This window comes from Azolla caroliniana, unplaced genomic scaffold (genome assembly GCF_043228905.1).
Source record: "Azolla caroliniana isolate FFs.n. ecotype wild unplaced genomic scaffold, voAzoCaro1.0.p SCAF_15, whole genome shotgun sequence".
In the NCBI taxonomy this organism is placed as follows: Eukaryota; Viridiplantae; Streptophyta; class Polypodiopsida; order Salviniales; family Salviniaceae; genus Azolla; species Azolla caroliniana.
Window position 1 is genome coordinate 5,493,210 of NW_028230450.1, and position 23,836 is coordinate 5,517,045.

Here is a 23,836-nt window from a genome sequence, read left to right on the forward strand (position 1 = left end):
CGAAGCCACAAAGGACCTGTGATGGGTCGAAGCAATGAACGAGGAGATGCAAGCATTCAACAAGAACAAGACATGGGATCTCATCCCCCACTCACCTCATAAGAAGGCAATCGGCTACTGATGGATATTCAAGGTGAAGTATAATGCAAATGTCGTCATCAACCATCAGAAAGCTCTACTTGTGGCAAAAGGTTACGCATAGACCTATGGAGTTGACTATGAGGTGACCTTTGCCCATGTGACAAAGATGACAAGTATGCAGACTGTGATAGCGTTTGTTGCAGCGAAAGGGTGGCACCTCCATCAAATGGATGTCAAGAATGTCTTTCTTCAAGGGGAATTAGAAGAGGCGGTATACATGGTACAACCACCCGGTTTCGAATCTAGCAACCATCCAAAAGTCGTGTGTCGACTAAAGAAGCCACTCTATGGCCTTAACCAAGCACTACGTGCTTTGCACTCGAAGATCACTTAGTATCTTCACCAAATTGGCTTCCACATGTCGAAATCGGATAACTCCCTCTACATCAGAAGTGAGTCGAACAACCCGATTGTCATCATCCTTTACATGGATGATCTGGTCATCGGAGGAAAAAGTCTAGCCGACATTAGTAAAGTCAAATCACTCTTATCCAGCAGATTCGAAATGAAAGATATGCATGAGCTCCATTACTTCCTCAGTATAGAAGTAATTAGGACACTAGTCAGGATTCTGATCTCCCAACGGCACTACATCCTCAACTTGTTATACAAGTTCGGGATGACTAAGTGCAAATCTATGGCAACCCTTCTCGACCGAAACCTCAAACTGGATGCCAACTCCGGCACCACAAAGTGTGAGCCAACACACTATCGACAACTTGTTGGTAGTCTTATCTACCTCACGATCACTCGACCCGACTTGAGCTATCCGGTCGGCCTCCTTAGTGAATTCATGCAAACTCCACAAGATATTCATTTGGATTGTGCTAATTCTATGACACATAACTAATAAGCTTCCACATTACCCATAACCCATGAGCTTCTATAATTAATGTTGAGAGAGGGTAAATTATATAAAGCACCCTCCTCCCACTTTGTAACACGTCGGTTAATCTCCTTTGTAATACACATGTTTTTGAGTATTCTTAGACTATTTTTCTATCTAGCTTGTATCTCTCCTCACACACACACATAACACACATCTCTAATCTATTCTGCTACACAGAATCACCCACGATTCTTTACAATTATTGTACAAGGAGGTTAGATGTTCACACGCTTGAGGTGTCGTTGAGTGTGTTTCCACACACAGGAAGTTGAGTTTGATTCTCAAGAAGTGTAGAAGCTCAAGGAGAAGCTACAATGAAAAGGAAAATTGAAGAACCTCTCAAAAAGTGCTCTATTATCGTGTCGTGCTTCAAGCCAAAGCTTGGAGAAAGGAAAACCAGAACAATGGTCACAATAGATAGACCTAGAAAGAAATCATTGAGATTTTGGTCAATCACAAGGAAAATTAGAAGAATGGTCACAATAGAAAGACCCAAGGCAGAGAAGTGAACTAGATTCTACATTAATGCATGTGCAACTTGCCGTGTGTATCCACTCACAATTCTCTTCACTCATATACCATTGATACACCATGTGCCCCCTCCCACCTATGACATATGCAATATAATCCTATATGTCTATATCTCTACTGGATGGTTCTTTATACTCCTCTCATGTCTTAGGGTAGTGGAAATTTTTGTTAGTGTTGGTGTCTAAAACCAATGAACTAGCATGGCCGAGGGACTTGATGATTAAGTGTATTGAGAGGCCTCTACTCGATGATTAAGCACATAATTTCTTAAGACATTTTTTGATTGGATGCCTTGGGAGAAATTTGAACCACGTTCGGAATTAAGTTACAGACGAAGTGAGTAGAAGACGTCGTGCATTAGGGGAAAGTATAATGACTGATATATGTATGGGGGACACACAGATGTGCTTACTATATACATGGCTGAAAGTGCTTATTTCCCATTGAATTTATGTGCTACATTGAATTTAAATTGAGAAGGGGGTGGATGTCGTGAAGATTTTCGGCAATAGTGTGAAAATCCCATAAAACGTACGAAATCGAGTATGAATCACATAATACAATAATTGTGAAGATAACATTTTAAATAAATTTAATATCTAAGTACAAAATGATGGAGATTTCGAATGCACTTTATTACACGAGAAACGAACAACTAAATGTCAAGATATGAGGGTATAAAGTTTGTGAAAGGAAAAGAGAAAATTGTGAGATATCCCACATAGGCACGACAAATATGGCTCTCATCATATATAAGGTAGAGCAAAAGATATTATCTTTGTGTCTATGTGTGGAGCATAGAAAGTTCAAGGTAACTTAAACTAAGAGTGGAGGTGGGCTAGCTACTCGTAAAGGGTTTTGGCCAACCAAAACCGGACCGGCGATGGAGCCGGTGATCCGGCGGCATCCAACGGCAAACCGGCATCCGGCGCCAATGAGACGACGGTATCCGGCGAGGCACCGGTAACCGACGGCATCCAGCGACTAGATAAATAAATATATAAATATATATACATATATACATATACAAGGAGGGCAAGTAAGGATTCGAACCTTGCACCTCCAAGTTAGGAGTCAATTGGCTTACCATTAAGCCATGCCATTTAGTTGAATTTATATTTCTATCATTATACTTTTACATGTAAATTCTCATACATGAGAGCTAAAATGAGTGACATGGTTATCATGCACCACATGTAATACATAAGCGCCAACTGGCAAACATGCAATTTATGCATGTCTTGTACCCTCACATGCATCATATGCATGAGAGCATCTATAAAAGAAGGGGGAGGAGAAAAAACACGTTTTTTTTTGTTATGAAATTTAAGAGGAAGAAATTCGTTATCAAATTGATCGTGTAACTTGTTTCTTAAATCTAAAGTTAAAAGTTCAATCAATCTCTCTTAATCGTGTAATCTCAACTTCTCTCTTTCCCAATCTATCTTAAGTACTTTCTCGCTAAAGCTTGCACCAAAGCTTGTACCGACTTTGAATCCTTCCGGTCCAGAACCCCGGCGGTTCCGCCTCACGATTCGCGCGTTGTGATGGATCTTCACGACACCACACGAACGCGAGCCCCCACTACCACAAATTATGACGTGCACTCTCCCGCATTGGGGAGATGCTAGGGTGAACATGTCTTAGGGTAGTGGAAATTTTTGTTAGTGTTGGTGTCTAAAACCAATGAACTAGGCCAATGGCCGAGGGACTTGATGATTAAGTGTAGTGAGAGGCCTCTACTCGATGATTAAACGCATGAGAGATTGAAACCAACAACTTCGCCAAACATGGGCCAACTTGATGATAAAGCATAAGCATACTGAGAAGATTCAACCATGAGCAACCAATGAAGCAAAAGCCATGCACAACCAATGTTTCCACCCAATGTGGCAGACTTAATTCAAAGGATTGAGTGGGGCCCACAAACACAAGCCCCTGCTGTCACAAATTGTGACATGCAGTCTCCCAATTTGGGAGATCCCTATTTGGAGAAAGCCAGGGCATACAATCCCTCCAGCAATGCTATGGAAGCATTGGCCAATGTTTCCACCCAATGTGGCAGACTTAATTCAAAGGATTGAGTGGGGCCCGCAAACACAAGCCCCTGCAATCACAAATTGTGACATGCAGTCTCCCAATTTGGGAGATCCCCATTTGGAGAAAGCCTAGGGCATACAATCCCTCCATCAATGCTATGGAAGCACTGGCCCTACGGCAATCAGCCTTGCTGATTACTCACCCTGCCTAGGTGAGCATGTTTTCACTTACAACCGCGCTCTCATTTTATAGCCATTTTTCTCAGCGTCCTCTCTATCTTGCATCTTTCTTTATTCACCATGACACCCACATGAATAGTCGGTCATTTTAACCTTCCCCATATTTAGTGTTTTCTTTCATTCATCTCTATATAGATCACAAGTCACACGCTAGGTTTTCCTTCTCGTAATAAATTTAACTTTAGTACAACGGTTAGAGATCAACCATGCACGTTGTGACGTAGAACTGTGCATTTGCGGCGAATAACATATGTGTGCATTGTTACAACCAACAAACGCCCCCACACTTCTTGATTGGTGTTTTTCTGACTTGTTTCTTTTACTACTCACTTCATTAGCAATCAAAACTTTGATGAGAAATCAGACATTAGAACTAGACCTTGAATCACCCAACAAGGAGGCCAATTTTGACCCAATTTCAACAGGTCATTGCAATTTCAATGAATGACATTATACGTTGAGCATATGAGCAATGAGATTCATACTCCACCAAACCTTCATCACATACCTTGAAAATTCACACTTGATATATTCTTAAGGCCATGACACCACCTCAATGCCTAAATTGTGAAAGAGAATTTGAAGCATTGTAAGGGCTCTCCTTGAGTAGTGGTATGATGTAAGGAACATCTAGGATTTCACTCTTATTAGTTTTTTGTATAATGCATTCTACATTCCACACAAGCTTTGGCAATCTATCATCTAGGATATTATTAACCATTCTACTATACTTGCATGCTTACAATCAAATGCAAACTTGAAAGAGAACAAGTACAAATTTGCAAGACTGAAACTACCAAGATGTCCCACATGTTTTGCATTTGTATGTCCTTTATGATAGATAATTGGTTCTAATCTCTACGCAAGCATCTTATACAAATTTGATTAGGTGTTGTATATATACATCAAATCGGCCATGATGTGGGTCTATGGGATTTGAATGTTATGTCCGTTTGTAATTGTAGCTTGCGATCTAATAATACCAAGGTATATCTTTCATGGGGAAAAAAATTACAAAATTATATATTCCTAGCATTGTATAACATCATTGTGATGAACCTAAAACATAGGGATCTCGAATGATCTTAAAACATGGTTGGGACAAGAACTATCAAGCCAAAACTATGATTAATTATCATTAACTCTAAATTGTGACTATTACACGGTTTTATTACAAGATCCTTGGAACTAACTAAGATTATAGTGAGAGGAGAGAATAAGTAAATTAGGAAATCAAGGAATGAACCAAAATGAGGAGAAGCTCCTCCATATACGGGCTAAGGGGTGGTTGTTACCCAAGTCGTTATCCCAAGGGGTGGTTTTTGGGCTTCCCAAGCTGTTATGCCAAGAATTGTTATGCCAAGCCGTTTTGGGATTTGAGACTGGGACTAAGACTGAAATTGGGATTAGAATTGGTTCCCTTCTTGGGTCCTAACTTACGTTATGGTCATGCCAACTTCAATCGGGACTTCGTGGGTCTGTGCCAACTTGTTTTGGGGCTAGTTTTGGCTTGGCATTGTCTAGGGACACCACATCATGGTACATATAGCTTTAACAAAATGATACGTGTATCTTGTAGCAATCAAATATCTTTTGCATCATAAAATTGATGATTTGGTGTATCTTGTAGCAATCAAATATCTTTCGCATCATAAAATTGATGATTTGATCAATTTCGTAGTGTCATATTCAATATAGAATATACATTTATTTCAAGAGAGTTTAGAAATAATTAGAAAATGTACAATTAAGTTCATCCATTATTACATAGATGAATTCGATTATAATTGAATTTGACTTCTCATCTGACTTGGGTCGTGAATTGATGGAGCTAGTTTTAAACTTGAAACTTAGTGGGAGCATTTAAAGATACTATGAGATCCATGCTTTAATGTATTCATAGAGTAAATGATGGTTTAAAGTAAACCCAATGAGATAATCATCAATTACAAATTTTGATGATGAGTGTGTTAGTGTTATTATACCCCCAACTGAACGTACCATACCGAGATTAACAAGCATTGCTTCTTGAACATGTCCCTCGATTTGCTTTCGGATGATACTACTAATTTCATCGGGTCAAATGTTTATTACCATCTTTTATCCACCAAAATATGTTACCAAAAGAAGGGAAGAAAAGAGTGAAACTTGTTGCGCGACAAGTTATGGTAAGAAAAACTCTCCTACTTCAAGAATGGTTTTGGTGGTCTAAGTTGAGTCTAGGTATATCGTGAAGAGAACCAACCGGTTGCTCGATAGTGGCACACTATTACATACATATAATATGAGATAAAGCAAATGTGATAAGACAAACACAGATATATATATGTATGTATGTATGTATGTATGTATCCCACATATGAAAGCAGGGTTGTAGAGTAAATCATACCCTTCTCGGCTTTTTGGCTAAGATCAAGTGTAGTATTTGTTCTTATCAACTTAATATCTGATATGTGGCATATCAAGCCACATGATATTAACCTAATTTTTTTCATGGGGGCAACTCCTCTCTGAGACGGCTTGTTGCCCCTGGGAGTTGCATGCGTCGCCTCAGTCTTGCACTGTCTCTGAGGTCACACAGGCACGCCCTGCCTTTCAAATAAACATTAAAGAAAGATAATCTAGTTGTGGCTGTATAAAATGCTCATTCCTTTATTTTGTAAATCCAATTCCAATGAGTTAAAATATTGGGACAAAACTAAAAGTGACCAAAACTAAAAAAAATGGCAAAATGGCAAAAATTACCCAAATGCCCAGAGTGCACTATGGAGCTTGTCATCCTAATTTGTTCAATTTTCGTTCACAATCTTTTTGAGGATGGTTTGCAGTTTCTTATTCGTGGACTCGGCCAAGCTGTTTGCCTAAGGGTAGTATGGTGTGCTTTTCTTATGCACTTGTGTAGTGTGTGGTTAGATCTCAAATACATCGATTGAGAAAGTGACCTCCTAGGTCGCTAACGAGCTCGATTAGACAGCCAAATCGACACCATAGATATTCATAAACGAACTTGGCGGTAGACATGGCCATGTTGTTGCGCAGTGCCTTTGCTTCGACCCATTTTGTGGAATAATCGGTTGCCACGATGATATATTTATTCCCGGTTCGAGTAGCAGCGAGGTAGCAGCCGGTTTGAATGGGCCGACGAAATCCAATCCCCATTTTTGAAAATGTTCTAATGGAAGAACCAGTTGGTGAGGCATACATGCTTGCTCGGTGGGTTGGCCCATGCGCTGACATAAATCGCATTGTCTACAGAATTCGTGTGCATCCTTTTTCGTTGTGGACCACCATAACCCACTCTGCCAAATTTTTCAAACCGTGGCATCTCCGGCATAGTGCCCACTGGCTATTCCATAATGTGCTTCCCGTAGGATCGCGTCTTTTTCGAACTATCACACCTCGCGGTGCTAGATGTCGTCCAAGCTCTTGTGGTAGAGTGTTTCCGCGAATAGGCAAAAATTTCAGGTGCAGACTGTCAACCATTTCTTGGCATCTACGGGCAAATGGTCAAGTGGAAGTTTGGTGTTGAGGAAGTGCATCATGTCATTTATCCATTCATCCTCAATTTCGGTATGTGGTGTGGTCGTATCAATACTGAAGATATTGAAATCGGGTAGATCATCATATACGGTTTCGGCTAGTTCCCCCAATTCGAGCCGGCTCAGGTAGTTTGCCACCACATGTTGCACACCTGGCTGATGTTGTATGTCGAATTCGAATTCCCGAAGAAGTAACATCCAACATGCCAATCAGCCAATCAGTGCCTACTTGTTGACGAGGTTTAGTAACACCGAGTGATCCACATGGAACGTAAATTTTCGGCCGATTGGGTCCCAACTCCTTATGCTTGTCCCAACATCGATCATGACCCCTTGTCCCAACTCATTTCGGGGCTTCTTGGGTCTGTCTTGACTCGCGACTCATCTTGGGGTTGGTTTTGGGGTGGCTCTTTTTAGGGACACCACATTATTGGGGGTAGCTTCCACTTGAGGTAGCTTGTTGCTTTTGGGAGTTGCATGCATCACCTCGGTCTTGCACTGATGCCAAGGTCACATAGGTGTGCCACCCTTCTACAATGATAATATAAAGGAAGATGTTACATAGGCATGTCCCCCTTCTAACGGCAATATAAAGTAAGATGTTACGTGAATGCGCGTTCTAGATTTATGCATTTATCTTTCCCCAAATTTCATTAGGTACTAAAGAGTTTCAACACATGGTGAATATGGATGAATCGAGTAGAAACCACTAGGAGCTAAAGAGCTAATGGAATGGGAGAGAAGATAAATGGAGGCACTATGCTCATGAAAGAGGATTTCGTGTACGTGTGTATGGTTGTTAGTTGTATGTATGTGGTCTCTCATGGTCATGGCTCCTAGGGCAGAGAAGTGAACTAGATTTTACATTAATGTCGGTGCTGCTTGCCCCATGTATCCACTCACAATTTTCTTCACGCTTACCATGGATACACCATGTGCCATTTTATATGACTATATCCACTTGATGGTTCATTATACTCCACTCATTTCCTAGGGTAGTAGAAATTTGTGTTGCGTTGGTGTCCGAAACCATTGATCTATCAAGCAGTAAAAAATGTATTAAAATGTGAAGCAACAAATGCTTCCACCTAATCATATATATAGCATGACCGAGGGATGTGACCCAAATAAGATGCTTCCACCAAGCATGGCCGAGGAAGCCCAATTTTGACCCAATTTCCACAAGTCATTGTAATTTTGACATTATACTTTGAGCATATGAGGAGTGAGATTCATACTCCATCAAACCTTCATCACATACCTTGTTACAATCTTGAGTCCATGACACCACCTGAATGCATAACTTGTGAAAGTGAATTTGAAGCATTGTAAGGACTCTCCTTGAGTAGTGGTAAGATGTAAGGAGCATCGAGGATTTCTCTCTTATTAGTTTTGTGTATATTGCATTCTAGATTTCTCACAAGTTTTGGCAATCTATGATCTGGGATATTCTTAACCATTCTACTATTCTTGTATGCCTGCAATTAAATGCAAAGTTGAAAGAGAACCAAGTACAAATTTGCAAGATTGACACTACCGAAATGTCCCACATGATTTGCATAAGCAAACATATTGTCCTTGTAGGCATCTTTAACAAAATGACAAACTTCTCTTGTAGCAATTATATATTCCTATCAATTTTATCACATCATAGTATATATCGCTTTAGCAAAATGACTCTTGTATCTATCTTGTAGCAATCAAATATCTATCGCATCATAAAATTGATGAATTTCGTTGTGTCACAGTCAATATGGAATATCATCTAGAGAGTTTAGAAATAATTAGTAAGTTCAACCATTATTACATAGATGAATTCGATTATAATTGAATTTAACTTCTAATTCCTGATACAATGCTAGGTAAGAGTTTCATCATACCTATGAGAACTTGTGTCACAAATTGATCAATCTTGTTTCTAAATTGAATTTTTAGTGAGAGAATTTAGGGAAATGATGTGATCCATGCTTATATGAATTCATAGAGTAAATGGTGCTTTAAAGTAAATCGAATGAGATGATCATCAATTATAAATACAGTTAATGACTCATGAGTGTGGCTAGTACTATACCCCCAACTTGAGGTACAATACCGATATTAACAAACATTGCTTCTAGAACACATCCTTCAATTTGCTTTCGGATGATATTGCTAATTTCATTGGGTCGAATATTTATTACCATCTTTTTTCCACCAAAATCTTACCCAAGGAAGGGACGAAAAGAGTGAAACTTATTACATGACAAGTTATAGGTAAGAAAAACTCTCCCACTTCAAGAAAGGTTTTGGTAGTCGAGTCTAGGTGTAGCGTGAAGAGAGCCAACCGGTTGCTTGACGGTGGCACACTCCTATATTACGAGGTTGTCAATCTTGACCAATACCAACCAACCTCCCATATTTCTGCACTAGAAACCAACATATCAAAGCTACACACACTTACTTCATTGTCTACGTGTTGGTCGTGAACAGCTAGCGAATATAGTTCTATGAAGGATCACAAAATGGATTTAAATTAGGCCTCTATAGTTATATGGGCATTTATCGAAGAAAGGCGACATGAGCTTCGTTTGTAGTGTGAAAAGCTTGTGTGGTAGGTATTATTGTTACTTGGTGCCAGATAAAGCGAATATGGTAGCCAGACATAGATATATATATATATCCCACATATTAAAGCATGCTTAACAGTAGGCTATAAGAAGCAGAGCAGGGACAATGGGCAATTCATACCTTTCTCGGCCTTTTGGCTAAGATCAAGTGTAGTATCTGTTCTTATCAGTTTAATATCTGATACGTGGCCTATCAGGCCACATGATATTAACCTAATTTCTTTCATGGGGGCAGCTCCTACCCGAGACAGCTTGCTGCCTCTGGGAGCTGCGTGCGTCGCCTCAGTCTTGCACTGCCTCTGAGGTAATACAGGCGCGCCCCCCCCTTTCAAATTCAATTCACTAAATAAAACACGGATTCTTTGAGGAGAAATGCTATTCTGTTTAGTGATAATATAGAAGGGCTTAATTTAGGGTAAATTCCCTACATGTAGCTAGATACCAGTGGTACGATCAATGCTAACTGCAAATCACAAAACCATAGGACAGACAGGTAGTTCAATGGATGCGCAGCACACATTACACAGGATCTGATGGATATATGTGCTGTCGTAGCAGAGGATATGCTTGGCGCCGTAAGGGCGTCTGACAGATTTATGCATCTGACCGACTTGGCCCAATGTCTCTCTTATTTCATACCATTCCTGCTCGTGGCTCACACAGCAGAAACAGAACGCAGCTTTGCGATCGTTGATCATTGTTATATATTTATTTACATACCTTAGAGGAAGGTTCGTCTTTCTTAGACATAACGTAGTTTTTGATTGGATGACTTGGACAGATTTGAACCACGTTCGGAATTAAGTTACGGACGAAGTGAGTAGAGGACAGCATGCATCAGACGAAAGTATAGTGACATATATATATATATATAGGGGGGAGTTAGATGGGATGGACACACAAACGTCGTTATGCATATAAATACATGGAGGTGCACATGGAAAAAGGATGTTGAGAGGGGAGAGGCCGACAGAGATAAAAATATTAGATCTGACAAATCCTTGGCTCCGGCCTCTCCTATTTCATTCCTGTTTGTGGCTAATACGGCGAAGTGAGAACTAGACTTGAAATCACACATTTGATATAATAACATAACCAACATGAGAACAATGATTTAGTGAATCATATTTAAAGCCTTGTTGATTGGCTATACGCACAGTCTGTTAAATTAAGCATTTTACATTCAATTGAGAAGGGGGCCGCGCGAACGCGAGCCCCCGCTGCCACAAATTATGACGTGCACTCTCCCACATTGGGGAGATGCTAGAGCAAACAGCCCCTCCGAGAGTGCAATGGAGGCGCCGGCTCTAAGCCATCGGCCTTGCTGATCACCGATAGACCCCGCCCAGGTAAGTATGTTCTACCTTCCCTAAGCGCCTTCATTTTATAGACAACTCACTTTGTTGCCTTTGTATGTGGGACAATTCTAATCTAATCTTTCACAATGCTGTTCATTGTATTTATTCTCACTATGACGATACGCACACTCCTTCCTGAATCCTTACTAACTAACCATCCCATTCCCCCTCCTATACATATGTATGTATATGTATATGTATATGTATGTACACAATCAAACTAGGGTGCACCTCACTATTATTTGAGGGTGTGTGCCTCTAACCTCGCCCCGTACTTACTTAGCCCCTTCACGTCTCACATCTTTGGACCTTGGTTCCTATCTATATATGTATATAGAGATATCACACCTCATATACACCCAACTCACCTCGATTTTCCTTTTTATACAATATGTTACCTGCAATGATTGGAGACCAAGGTTGTGACGTACAAACCAAACACTAATGGCGAGGGTTACAAAAGTTGTTGAGTATTGTAGGAAGGAACCACCAATATATTATGCACATACAACCAAACACCCTTGCACTCCATGACCACCATTTGCGAGATGTGATCCCCCCCCCCCCCCCCCATCCACTTATAAACGAGCACAGTTGAGAAGGCATTTGTGTTGCAAGAGTTGCCAACAGATTGCGAGCTTTGGAGGAACCAGATGAAGAAGTGAAACGGATGAGCATGCCAAAATGAAAACTGTAGGTTCGTAAAACCGCTTGAAATGTAGTGATGCAATGGACTTCAACCACATGTCTCCTTTGTCAAATCTTCAATCAATAAATACGGTATTGAAACACATTTATGAAAGGTTAATGCTATTCTCAAAGCCCCAATGCCAACAAATGTTGAGTAGGCTTGCAAGGCAGATCCTACTACTCTATTGAAGACCTCATTGACATGGACGTTGGTTCAATAAAAAGCATATCCAAGACTAATGCTCGTGTTCTTGAAAGCATTAAAGGACCGACCACTATACTAGAATAAAGGGTTCCATGTTTTTGCGAGACACATCCAATATGGTAGTGAAAATCATACTTGTGTAGCCCTATGATCTGATGTGGTATTGGCCAACATACTACCGAAAAATGTTGTCGAAATTACTAGTCAAGAACAGTTTAGTTTGTGAACCAAACCAAACCACGAAACCAGGGCTTAACAGTTAAAACGATTTGGTTCAAGTTCAAGTTTTTGTAATCGGTTCGGATTGGGGGGTCAACACTTCAGTTTGAGCCTTTTTCAACCTAATGGTTTCTAGTATAAACGGTTTGACAATTTAGGGTCGACACTTGATTATTTTATTAAATATTTTCTTGAATATTGCCTTGACCAACCTTTACATTTTTAGGCCTAATTTTCACATTTTAGGAAAAATATTTAAAATTTTGAAATGTTGAAAGTTTTCAATTTTAACTTAACTTGAAGATCGAAACCAAACTGTGAAAATGTGGTTTGAAAATCCCTAAAACCATTTGGTTTGAGTTTGGATTTTTGGTAACAATTCGGTTTGAACTATTTTGGTTTAAACGTTTGTTAGCTTAAAGCAAGTAGGCAATGTTGCCTCAATGTTACTTGTATGTTGTCATCTGGAACACATGAGGAGCCTAACGTTGGAACTCCTTGTCACTCAACCGTTATGCCTAGGAATCATGCTATGCTTCATTTATATGGTGTCCAAATCAAAACAAAATGTAATTTCACATAAACACAAGGTCAATTACAACGCCTTACACTTACCCACTTATCCACATGCAAGTAATGCCTATGGTAGTTCTCAAAGAATCTTGCATCTCAAGGTAAGATTGGTGCCAAGAGAGAAAATGCATGATAACACTAAGTGATCATACCATTTCTCAATGACCAATGGACTCCAACGAGAATCATTAATCAAAACATGTGAGGCTAACATGGAGGGAAAACGTGAACGAGATCCACTTCCAATCTACACTTCAAACCTTAATCAAGTCCTGAGCTAAGACCTTGGGACAAAACAAAAGTTACCAAACTGTTGATAAGCACCAAGATTGATTAGGTTCACAAATGGAACTCCAATATCATGCCTACAACAAAATCTACCCATATGCCCCTCACAAGCACCAAACAAACACAATGTGTGGGTTAACATACATGTGGTCGCAACTGATCATAAGGAAAAGTGATGTTGGGACCATGACCAACTTTCTATACAAGAACACAATCATGCATTCTCCTCGGAAGTTTGTAAGTAATGGATGTTCTCATTTCCTTAACAAAGTCATGGTTATTTTTTTCGGTGAGCATTGAAAGAGATCCTCTAACTAACTACATGAGATGGAAAGGATGAGCACAAAGCTCTAACAATATTCTTTTTAGCTTCCTTACCAAAAAGTTGTCCTATCAAGAAGATCATATTAGAGCCAATAGAGACAATTGGAATGGGTTTATTTTGGACTTCCTATGAGGTAGCCAAGACAACCCACCGTTTTTAGTGTATGAGCAAGAAACAATTGTGCCAATGGAGTTTTTAGTACCTAGACTACATATCGATGAAGGGACTTTAAAAAAGAAAGGGCCTAAACCCTAAAGCTTGTGCATTCCCATCTCTGACCATTCTTTCGCATAATCCACGAGCATGGCTAACCAACCTAACCTAACCTAAACCGAAGTAGGCAATGGAAAATATCAAAAATCAATGGCACTATTACAAACATAGCAAAGTGTGATTGTAAAAAAATGAGTGCATATCCCCTAGGACCCATGGTAGCATATTTGGAAGTTATAGGAGCCAGCCATACATTAGGGTTTGGAAGACATGTCCTAATGTATCCAAATCAATTGCCCATCACACATGTCAAGCCATGACCAACAAAATAACCTGTATTAATAAGCATCAGGAATCAAGCTTAGGTTTGTAATCACAATGCACACATACACATACACGTTTGTGGTGATTCATTATAATGCTCAGTTAAATGAATTCCTGACCCGTAATGAATGCTGACAACAATCCAGGTTATGAACATTCCAATTTTTATAACAGAATTTTTATGACAAACCCTAAAGGAATTCTCAGAGTGAAAACCTAAACAAACGAGATTGGATTCGATTTACATAAGAAATTGGATTCGGGAGCAAGGAGCAGGAAAGAGATAGAAGAGGCGAAGGATCTGTATGGCTAACAAGTTAATACGACCTGCAACATGGGGTTAATTAAAGAGCCAGTTCATAGATGAGCAGTCATTAATACGCTTGGAAAGAATTAAGCACAGAGATTCTGGATTAAAATCTTGTTTAGGACATTTATCTGATGTACTTACTATTTATTGGCAGGGGCGCTATGCTGTTGATAAAGAACACAGAATGCAGTGACTTTCTAACTGGGAGTATGTAACACAGCTTGATTTGTCCTTGAGAGCTTTTTCTTTGTTCTGTTTCTCTTCTTGGTAGTAAGTAATCAATGGAGTCTACTCGAGGTCCAGACAGACCTAACCTTCTTCTCCTTCTCCTTATAGACTGCCTATGCATGACCAAATTCCTTCCCAAATCCCTTCATCTCTTCGCAGAGATTCAAAGGTCTGAGATAGTGCAGAAAGCATGAGAAGCTTCTGAAGAAACATTGAAAGATTCTAGCTTTTTACTGAAAGGGTACTAATTCATAGTTAATGGTTTGTTTGGAAAAATGCAGGATCTTAGTGTTTCCCGTATACAAAACCCAGTTACACTTACTGACAATCTGGTATAATTCAAAATCACCAGTTTCATTCCATCAATTCTCTCATTTCTTTTCTTTCCTTTCCATTCCATTCTTCTTATGTCTCATTTATTTCCTTTTACTTCGCTTTCATTGCATACATGTTTACCTACACATTCCCCATTGCTACCTTGTGGAAATTAGCATTCTTCTCACTCCAATCCATTCTATTAATCCATCTCGTTCCATTCCATTTTTAGACTAATACGGAGTAATACATACATTACTTTAGTGACCCTCATTTTTCACCATACATTACTTCTTGTTTGGTGCTCTACATGTGAACATATATATGTATCAAGGGAATATATGCGTCGAATGGAAATGCAGAAACATTCTACTAAATCTTTACTAATTTCCTACTTCATCTCATGACTTTCTTGCATTCTCTCAGAATTTTCAAATGGTGAATAAGAGACTCATCTGATTAGTTTGCATATGGTATGCGTTGTCAAACAAGAACAAAGAAAGCACAATATGAGAGGAATGTAATTAGAATGACCCCCTCTTTCAATTATATACCATTTTGAATCCTATAGAGAAGACACATTAGACAATGTATACTACCTAGCAAGCAATGAGCATGTATATAGTTGATTTGGCCAACAATTTATCAATGTTGAGCCCATTAATTCATCGTTATTTGGTTTCTAAATATTTGCCAATTCATACCCTAAATCGGTAAAGCGTAATCAAGTAGATAGATGCAATCATACAAATATAAAACCCCCAACTTTATGTGAGGCTCAAAATTATGAGATTTGGTAAATACCGTTACGAGGAAATTAAAAATGACGGATGGGCCCCAGAGCATGTTCTGGCAAACAGTAGAAATGGTGGAGGCCTCAAGAACAAGAACTGAGCACTTCTCTACATATGGGCTAAGGATCTGTCGTAAGGGGATGAGTATGTTGCTTAGGCTATTTTGGTTAGTAATGTGTGTGAAGTACCGAGATGTTATGGAAGGCATCGAGGTTTGTGATGAATAAAATGATACACTTACATTCTGTTTTGACAAAAAGATGCAACAATTTGCCCAATGTGTGGACAAATTATTCAGATTTAATGCAAATTTATTTATAAAACAATTATGGATAATGGTTCCAAAAAGAGTTATTGGTAGGTGGTTTCGTTGACATTGTTGTGTTTTATCATATCGGGCACGCACGTAATGACATTGTTTGGGTATACATAACATGAAATAAACTCTCTGAAACTGAGGACTGAGCTTCGATTTTGAAAGACTGAATAGGATTGACATTATTAGTTTGGAAGCTTCAAATTAGAGTAGATATGGCAAAAATCTACACCAGAATAAGAAGAAGAGTTAAGTATGATGAACCTATGAGTGAGAGAGAGAGAGAGAGAGAGAGAGAGAGAGAGAGAGAGAGAGAGAGATGGTTAGATCTTCCAGGATTTGATAGGAAAAAGGTGCAACAAATTTTTGAGCTAAACTTCTTTTTACCCCCTTTCATTGGGCATCTGTTATATATTCTTTGATTTAAGACATCAGGCTAAGGACGCAAACAGTGTCATTAGATTTAACTGGAAAGTAATGCAGGACACCAGATCCTCTTATGCAATAAAGATATGGATACCAGAAACCCTAGCAAACAAACAAACAAGATGTTATTTGCAAAGCACAATATGATTCTGTTAGACAATGTAAATGCACATGACAGTCATTCTCTTTGCTGGCAAATGCAGTGATGAATTAGCCATCATAGATCACTTCTGTAATTAAGCAAAAGCTATAAACTATGACCCCTTAAGCAAAAGAGATTTGGTAGCTATAATAAGGCCCTGTTTAGTTGGATAAGAAAGATTGCAACATCGAGAGATGAAATGAAGAAGAAACAGGCAACGAGGGAATGGTTTAATGGAAAGAAATAAGGAGAGTCACCGTAATAATAGTGGTAACAGTAATGGCAAGTACACCAACTTGGTTACCCCAAAATCCAAATAAAAAAATTTACATTGTTTCATGACAAAATTACATTGAACCAAATTGAAATTATGTTCCAAATATTCAGAAACAACAATATTCATCAACAAAATTCAGATTTCTAAGTCTTTCTTTATTTCATACAAAAGTTATGTAAACGCATTTCCCAGCTGTTTGAAAAGAAACGCAAGTTTGTTCAATTTACAATGTTGGGAAACTACTGCTACATTTTGAAATTTATGTTACAATTATATATTGATAAAACCTGCTTTACGGTATGTAAGAACCTTTGCAACTAGCGATATAATCTGGGAGCAATTAGAGTGGTTGATCACCATTATGGAGGCGATTAGAGTGGTTGTGGGGATCTGTTTATATAATCATCGAGTGATTACTAGAGTGATTGTGGGGGCTGCGCTTTCAACGCTACCAAATGTCTATAGTAATGTGCGTATATGTGGCATTGGCCTGCCTCCTATATATTAGATGCCAACCTAACCCAAGGCAGATAGACAGTAAATTTCAGGATCAGTACACACATAACAATCATCGAAATGCACAGATCTACCTGCGCGACTTGAGATTTTTCTTTTTTTTTGCGCACCGATCTACCTGAGCGAATTGAGATATATACACAACAATGGAAACGAGATCATATGCCGCAATAAATCAGACACTTGTTCACACCAGGGACAGATATAGATAAAATCAGCTAGAATATAACAGAAATCAGAATCCATATCATTTTCTTGGCAAATACAGCAGCAGAAATCGATTATCTAGCATAAGCAGGAAACAATCAATCAAGACCCCCTTTGCCAATGTATGCAATATGTAAGTGTTTCACTTCATACCTTGTCCCTCATAATTTCTAATTCCATCTTAGCACTTAGAAAGCATTGGTGACTAGAATAAGAAAAACACACAAAGGTAAGCCATCCAATGTCATTGGGCTTGACAAGCTATTGATTGTCCAATGAGTATATAACCTTTACTTCAAAATTTACATGAAAGGGTTGATTTCTAATTACAATGAGATAAGCATATAAACCTAACTGATTTGGAGGATGACAAAAAAAAAACCATCCATCCATCCATGATGTGTTGTATCATCGTGTCGGTTCGATCGTGGCGCACTAATGTCGGATCCATATGGTCCCGTCGCTATCATCCATGGAGATGACAATTGTATCGCCCACATTCTGACACTTGATTCATCCATGGAGATGACGATAGTATCGCCCACATTCTGACACTTGATTCATCCATGGCTTTTGATGTTAGAGTGGTTAAGTGCACTTGGAATAGTGTGGATGGGACTATATATTCTCTGATGATGAGGATTGATGATCACATTGTCATGATGATGAATATGATGCAAGCTTGGGAGATTATAATTAACTATCATATCATTATTTGGGCTCATGTGGAGATTGATTGTCTTGTGATGATCATCATCATTACCATCACTAGAATGATGAGGATGATTATCTGTGGGCTTATAGGGATGAGAGATCATGGTGATTACCATCATCATGAGGAGGATGACCCATTCATTTGAGATCAATAGTCGAGAGAGTGTAAAATGGGAAAGGCCACGTTGGCTTCATGACCCATTCATTGCTTGACAAGTGTGTCCATGTTTGCTTTCTTTCTTTTGCACGGTCTCTAGATACGTTACACGCAAATGTTCAAGTCTCTCAATGTTCCGTCTTCGTAACCTTTAGGTTGTGGGTATAATAAAATAAGCATTAGGTTGTGGGTATAATAAAATAAGCACCAAGCACGAAGTTGTTTCAAGCGGTCAAGTTTCCTCGAGAGGCAAGTTCGACTTGAGGTCTTTGAAGGTCCAACATTGTATTTCACATGGTTCTTAAATTAGCATGCCTACGTTGTTGGTTTCACAACTAACCTTTCGAAATACATAATAGTGTCATAACGCCAGTGTGTTGAAAAAATATTCCAAAGAGTGGGAAATGATGATTGTTTTTCCCACTTGCTTCTTTTTATGCGTATATGGCAAAGGAGATTACATGCATGGGCACATGAGAATAAGTACATGATCACTCAAATGGACCATGCAATTCCAAACATCAATGATCTCTATCTATAACACCAACTATAAATTCAAAACCAATTCTAGTTGGCTAAACTAGCAACATCCAACTTGCAAAACATATAGAAACATTTTGGCTTGGCCACAATGCCAAAGCTGCAATGGGTCCCTGAAAAAGACTCTCAAGTGGCGTGTTTGGAAGTAGTTAACTAAGGCCCAAGGGTGGGCAAAGGTGCAACCGTGATAGAAGGCCAAAACACTATATTGCAAGGCCAAATGTGAAGGGGTGAGGGTGAATAGGTGTATTAAAAAGTGAGTGAAAATGTGAAGATAGTTAAAGTTGTCCAAGACATACAAGTTGGCACCTCATTATGTGCCACTATAATTGGAGATCCAAGCCTTGATTTTTTTCCATGTAGGATGATGACTAAGAAGGAAAATGGAGGGAAAGATTAAGATATGAGGATACACAAGGGGAGAAGACCTACATGGAGTTGTATGGCTAAATATACAATGAGCCTCACTACATAAAATCAGGCAAAGGTCGTGATGAGTCCTTGGAAGAACTAATGCACAATGTGAGGTTAGGGCTCTTTTAAAATAGGAAGAGATGGGAAGTGAAGGATGCCTTGGACGACTACACTATTTGAATGATCTATACAACCCCCACCTAACTAACTATGGTTCAGAAACACCCAATCGCACATTTGGGAGATCCTTGTTCCCTATCTTCCCCCTCTACATGAGCCTTGGTTGCCTGATCACCGTGACCTGATGAGGTTGCACTCCATCCACTTTTTCATTGGCCAAATTCATCACGATTGCACTCCCAACAACAAATCAAAGTTTCGACACTCATACTGCCTCTCAGTTGCTAGTGTTGCCTTGGCTTTCCCTCTCCATTCTCCATTTGACTCTCCACACTCCCAAACATTTAACTAAGCTAGTTAGAGCCTTGCTCTCAGCCTTAATAAACACCCCACTAAGCACCACACGCTTAGTCTTTCCTTATCCTTAAAGCTTTAGGTCAAATGGTCACCCCAAATATGAAAGAGGTCAACCACTTTGGAAAAAGTTATAAATGTCACATTTTAGAGTGCTCTCCCTCCCTTATTCCCATAATAATGATCGAAGGTATAACACTCTCCCTCCATTACTCCCATATACTCGTGTGAATTGCTCAAATAGTGTCAAGTGCTAATTAGTCAAACTTTAAATCCTTCCCTTTTGTATGTGTTGTGTGACTTCCCTTCTTAATCAAGGTGTGTTTAGCACTACTATGTGTAATATTGTGACTTCATGTATGTGTGTGCTTAATATTTAAGCTTGCTTAAGGTTGAGGTTAACTTCTTAATAACGTTTGTCTTACTGAAGTGAGAGTGAGGGTTAGTGAGGGTTCGTGAGGATAGGGTTTGCAAGGCTAGCAACTTGAGAGTGATTAACAACCACTCTCACACGGTTCCCTATTTTTAGGGTATATGTCAGACAGAACCCCCTGGCCAACAATATCGGTGTGGGGCAAACTTTGTCGATACATAGAAGTGCAATCAGTGTAACACACCTAGTTATGATAGAGTGACACTTTGCACCTCTTTATGCAAGTCATGCCACGGTCTACAAGTCTATGTAAAAGTCGCATTGTGACTACTCTTTTAACATTAGATCAACCATAAAATATATTAACGCATAAACTATTAGGTTCTCATGTCTCGTATCACATTGTTTGTGATACACCACTATCAATAGTTCCATTTAGTGAGTTTTTATGGTCCTTTTTACTTTGTTGGGTTTAAGTAATTAGAGGAGGATGTACTCATTTAATGTAGCAACCGAATTTTATATAGAGTGGAACATTGTCTATTTTATTTACTGATAATGATTTGTTTTTGCACTTTGTCTCGTGGTTATCCATCCCTTCTAAAAGGTTTTCCACGTTTTTAATTGTAGTGTATTGAGCTGAGCAATCCTTATGATGTGGTTTTTGTTTCTATAAAAGATAACTTGTATCAAAAATCACATTTGCCTCTTAATCAAGTAGTAGAATTCTTTTGACATTCTTTACACGGCCACAAGTTCAATTATGTGTTGGTTAGGGTTTAGATTCATTTATTTTGTCTGATTTTGGGTGTAATGATATTTGTATGTGACTCTGCTACTTCCTATTGCATGTTGGTCTTTACGAATCTCAAGTAGGCTTTGTTAATTACTCGAAATAAGAAAAAGAGATGACATAAGAAGCGCTCAAGGATAAACAAGTCTTACCATGTGTCAAATGTCATGTTCGAAAGTAGTTGTTGTCGATAGTGAATTTCAAGTAAACATCTTAGTCAATAATTAACTCATTATTTGGGTTTAATTCATTCATTCTTGTTAATCAATATTCTTCTATGAACTAGCATTTAATTTTGAATAAAAAACCATACTATTACATATAACATACCTTTGTATTAAGTGATTCCTTGTGTTCAATTCTTCCAAGCTTATTATGGTATACTCATCTTCATTCTTTAATTAGCCCAATGTTGTAGTTTAAATATACATCCTCCCAATAGCTCCAAATGCTCTTGTGTTAATTCACTATTAATTGTGACTATTTCTCAAGTTATGGTAGTGAGTCAATACAAATGCTCTAAAGAATTCTCACCTCAGATCGTTCTCCTGACTCGCGTACTTGTCTAATCTTGAAGTTCTCCACGTTTTTGTTTTACGAAGCAATCTTAATTCTTTTATACTCGACTATTTTCAACTCGGATTGATGACTTTGGCATGTTCAGCTGTAAAATGGACATGACATGCATATATGGATGTAAATGGTTTGTGTGCGACATGAAACATCATATGGGCATATGAGTGGGTCATTTGGGTTTTATTTTGGTGAGGCAGTCAATCCTATTCATGTTTTAGGTATTCTCTCTCTCTCTAGGTTTGTCGTGGGACATTTGAGTATGGAATGGTTAGGTCTGTGCCTGACTGAGTGTAGCAGGAAATATTTGGGCGTCCCACATAGGAAGGCCGGAGAAGGCTATGGCTATAAATAGCGAGGGGCTTCTCTGTTTATCTTCATCTTTGCGCTTGGGGCAATGACGCAGTTAGTGAGGGCTTCCCGAGACGCGTCAATTGCTGGTTGAAAACTATTTCCAACCCCCCTCCCCGGCTCCTGCTAAAGGAGCCCCGGAGAATTTTTGCAAAGGCCCTTGCTCCTCTCCGGATGAGTGGGCCTCTAAAAAACACACACACAAACAAGAAGGGCCACTAGAATTTGCTATTTCTCAAACTTTTTATTCTAACAAATCTTTTGCTGTATGCTTTGGAGATTATAAACCACTCTTATGGTTTCTGATATCGATCTGACTTCGTCTTTCACAATTGCAATGGGTAACGATTCAGTTTGAATCATGATAGTAGATACTTTGGGTTGTCGGTTTAAATGGTTCGGTTTCAGTTTGAACCTTTATTGGCTTAACGGATTCTTAACGACAGGCTTATTGATTTACAGTTTAAATGGTTCGGTTCAGTTTGAGCCTTTATTGGCTTAACGTATTTTAAACGGCTTATTGATTCAGGTTGACTCTTTTTTCAAATATTTTCTTCAGCCACCTTTTTCAAAGGTTAATTATGCCATTTTAGGAAAGTTTGAATCTTGATTTGAAAATTTTGGAACTAAGTTGGAAAAACACACAAACTCTTAACAAATTAGATGATTAGAGACTTTGCAAGCTTGTTGCAAATCATTAGGGCTTAACAACAAATCTCGGAATGTGTCATTTGTTAGAGATACATAGTGTGAAATAGGAAATGATGTGTCATTTGTTAGAGATACATAGTGTGAAATAGGAAATGCCACGTTGGATTTATAACCCATTCATTGCTTGACATGTGTGTCTATTGCTTTCTTTCTTTCTTTTGTCCATTGGTCGAAACACACCTGCAAGGAGTCCTTTGTGATCGTCTATATACGTCACACAAATTTTCCAGTGTCCCAAAGTCTTGTCTTTGTAACCTTTAGGATGTGGGTATAATAAAATAAGCACCAAGCACGCGTTGTTTCACATGGTCAAGTTTCCTCAGTAGCGTGTGGGTCGAAGATTTCGAGAGACACGTTCACCTTGAGGTCTATGAAGGTCTAACCTTGCATTTGACATGGTTCGTAAATTAGTGTGCCTACGTTGGTTGTTTCACAATTACTCTTTGGAAATGAGACGCTACTTAATAACGTCACAAATACAATGTTAGAAAGGAGTTTCATCATACATACGAGAACTCACATCCCAAATTAATGGAGCTTGTTCCATCATACATAAATTGATGGGCATTTATCAAAGAAGGGCGTTATGAGCTTCGTTTGTAGTCACCTAAAAAGTGTTTCATGGGAGATAAAACGGAGATGAAGGTGGTAGACACAAACATATATCCCACATGTGAAGAAATGTTTGGGTGTGTCCTATAAGAACCAAAGCAAGGCATCATAACGATTTATACCTTTGTTGGCCTTTTGGCTAAAATCAAGTGCAGTATTTGTTCTCATCAATTTAATATTTGATACGTGGCTACATGATATTAGTTAACATATGAAGAGAGAGAGAAAAAAAGAAAGAAAGATGTATTAATGACTTCTAAGGCCAAAATTGGTTTACAACAAAAATCGGTATTTAACGAAGGGTTTAGGACAGATCCTTTGAGGAAAAATGCCATTCTGTTAGTGATCATATAGAAGGGCTTAATTTAGGGTAAATTCACTACATGTAGCTAGATACATACCAGTGGTACGAT

General features: G+C 38.8%; 4 non-coding genes and 1 pseudogene across 4 annotated transcripts; 4 read left to right on the forward strand and 1 right to left on the reverse strand.

Annotated features, from left to right (window-relative positions):
• Positions 1-6,225: 6,225 nt before the first annotated feature.
• On the forward strand, positions 6,226-6,426 carry LOC147854478 (U2 spliceosomal RNA). Its single transcript, XR_015531081.1, has one exon. It is a non-coding gene; the product is annotated as a U2 spliceosomal RNA (small nuclear RNA).
• A 3,676-nt stretch (positions 6,427-10,102) lies between these two features.
• LOC147854479 (U2 spliceosomal RNA) lies at positions 10,103-10,309 on the forward strand. Its single transcript, XR_015531115.1, has one exon. It is a non-coding gene; the product is annotated as a U2 spliceosomal RNA (small nuclear RNA).
• An 868-nt stretch (positions 10,310-11,177) lies between these two features.
• On the reverse strand, positions 11,178-11,342 carry LOC147854480 (U1 spliceosomal RNA). The gene has a single exon (XR_015531102.1). It is a non-coding gene; the product is annotated as a U1 spliceosomal RNA (small nuclear RNA).
• Positions 11,343-22,128: 10,786 nt separating this feature from the next.
• Positions 22,129-22,285, forward strand: LOC147854481 (U4 spliceosomal RNA). The gene has a single exon (XR_015531083.1). It is a non-coding gene; the product is annotated as a U4 spliceosomal RNA (small nuclear RNA).
• Positions 22,286-23,541: 1,256 nt separating this feature from the next.
• On the forward strand, positions 23,542-23,636 carry LOC147854482 (U2 spliceosomal RNA; annotated as a pseudogene).
• Positions 23,637-23,836: the final 200 nt, after the last annotated feature.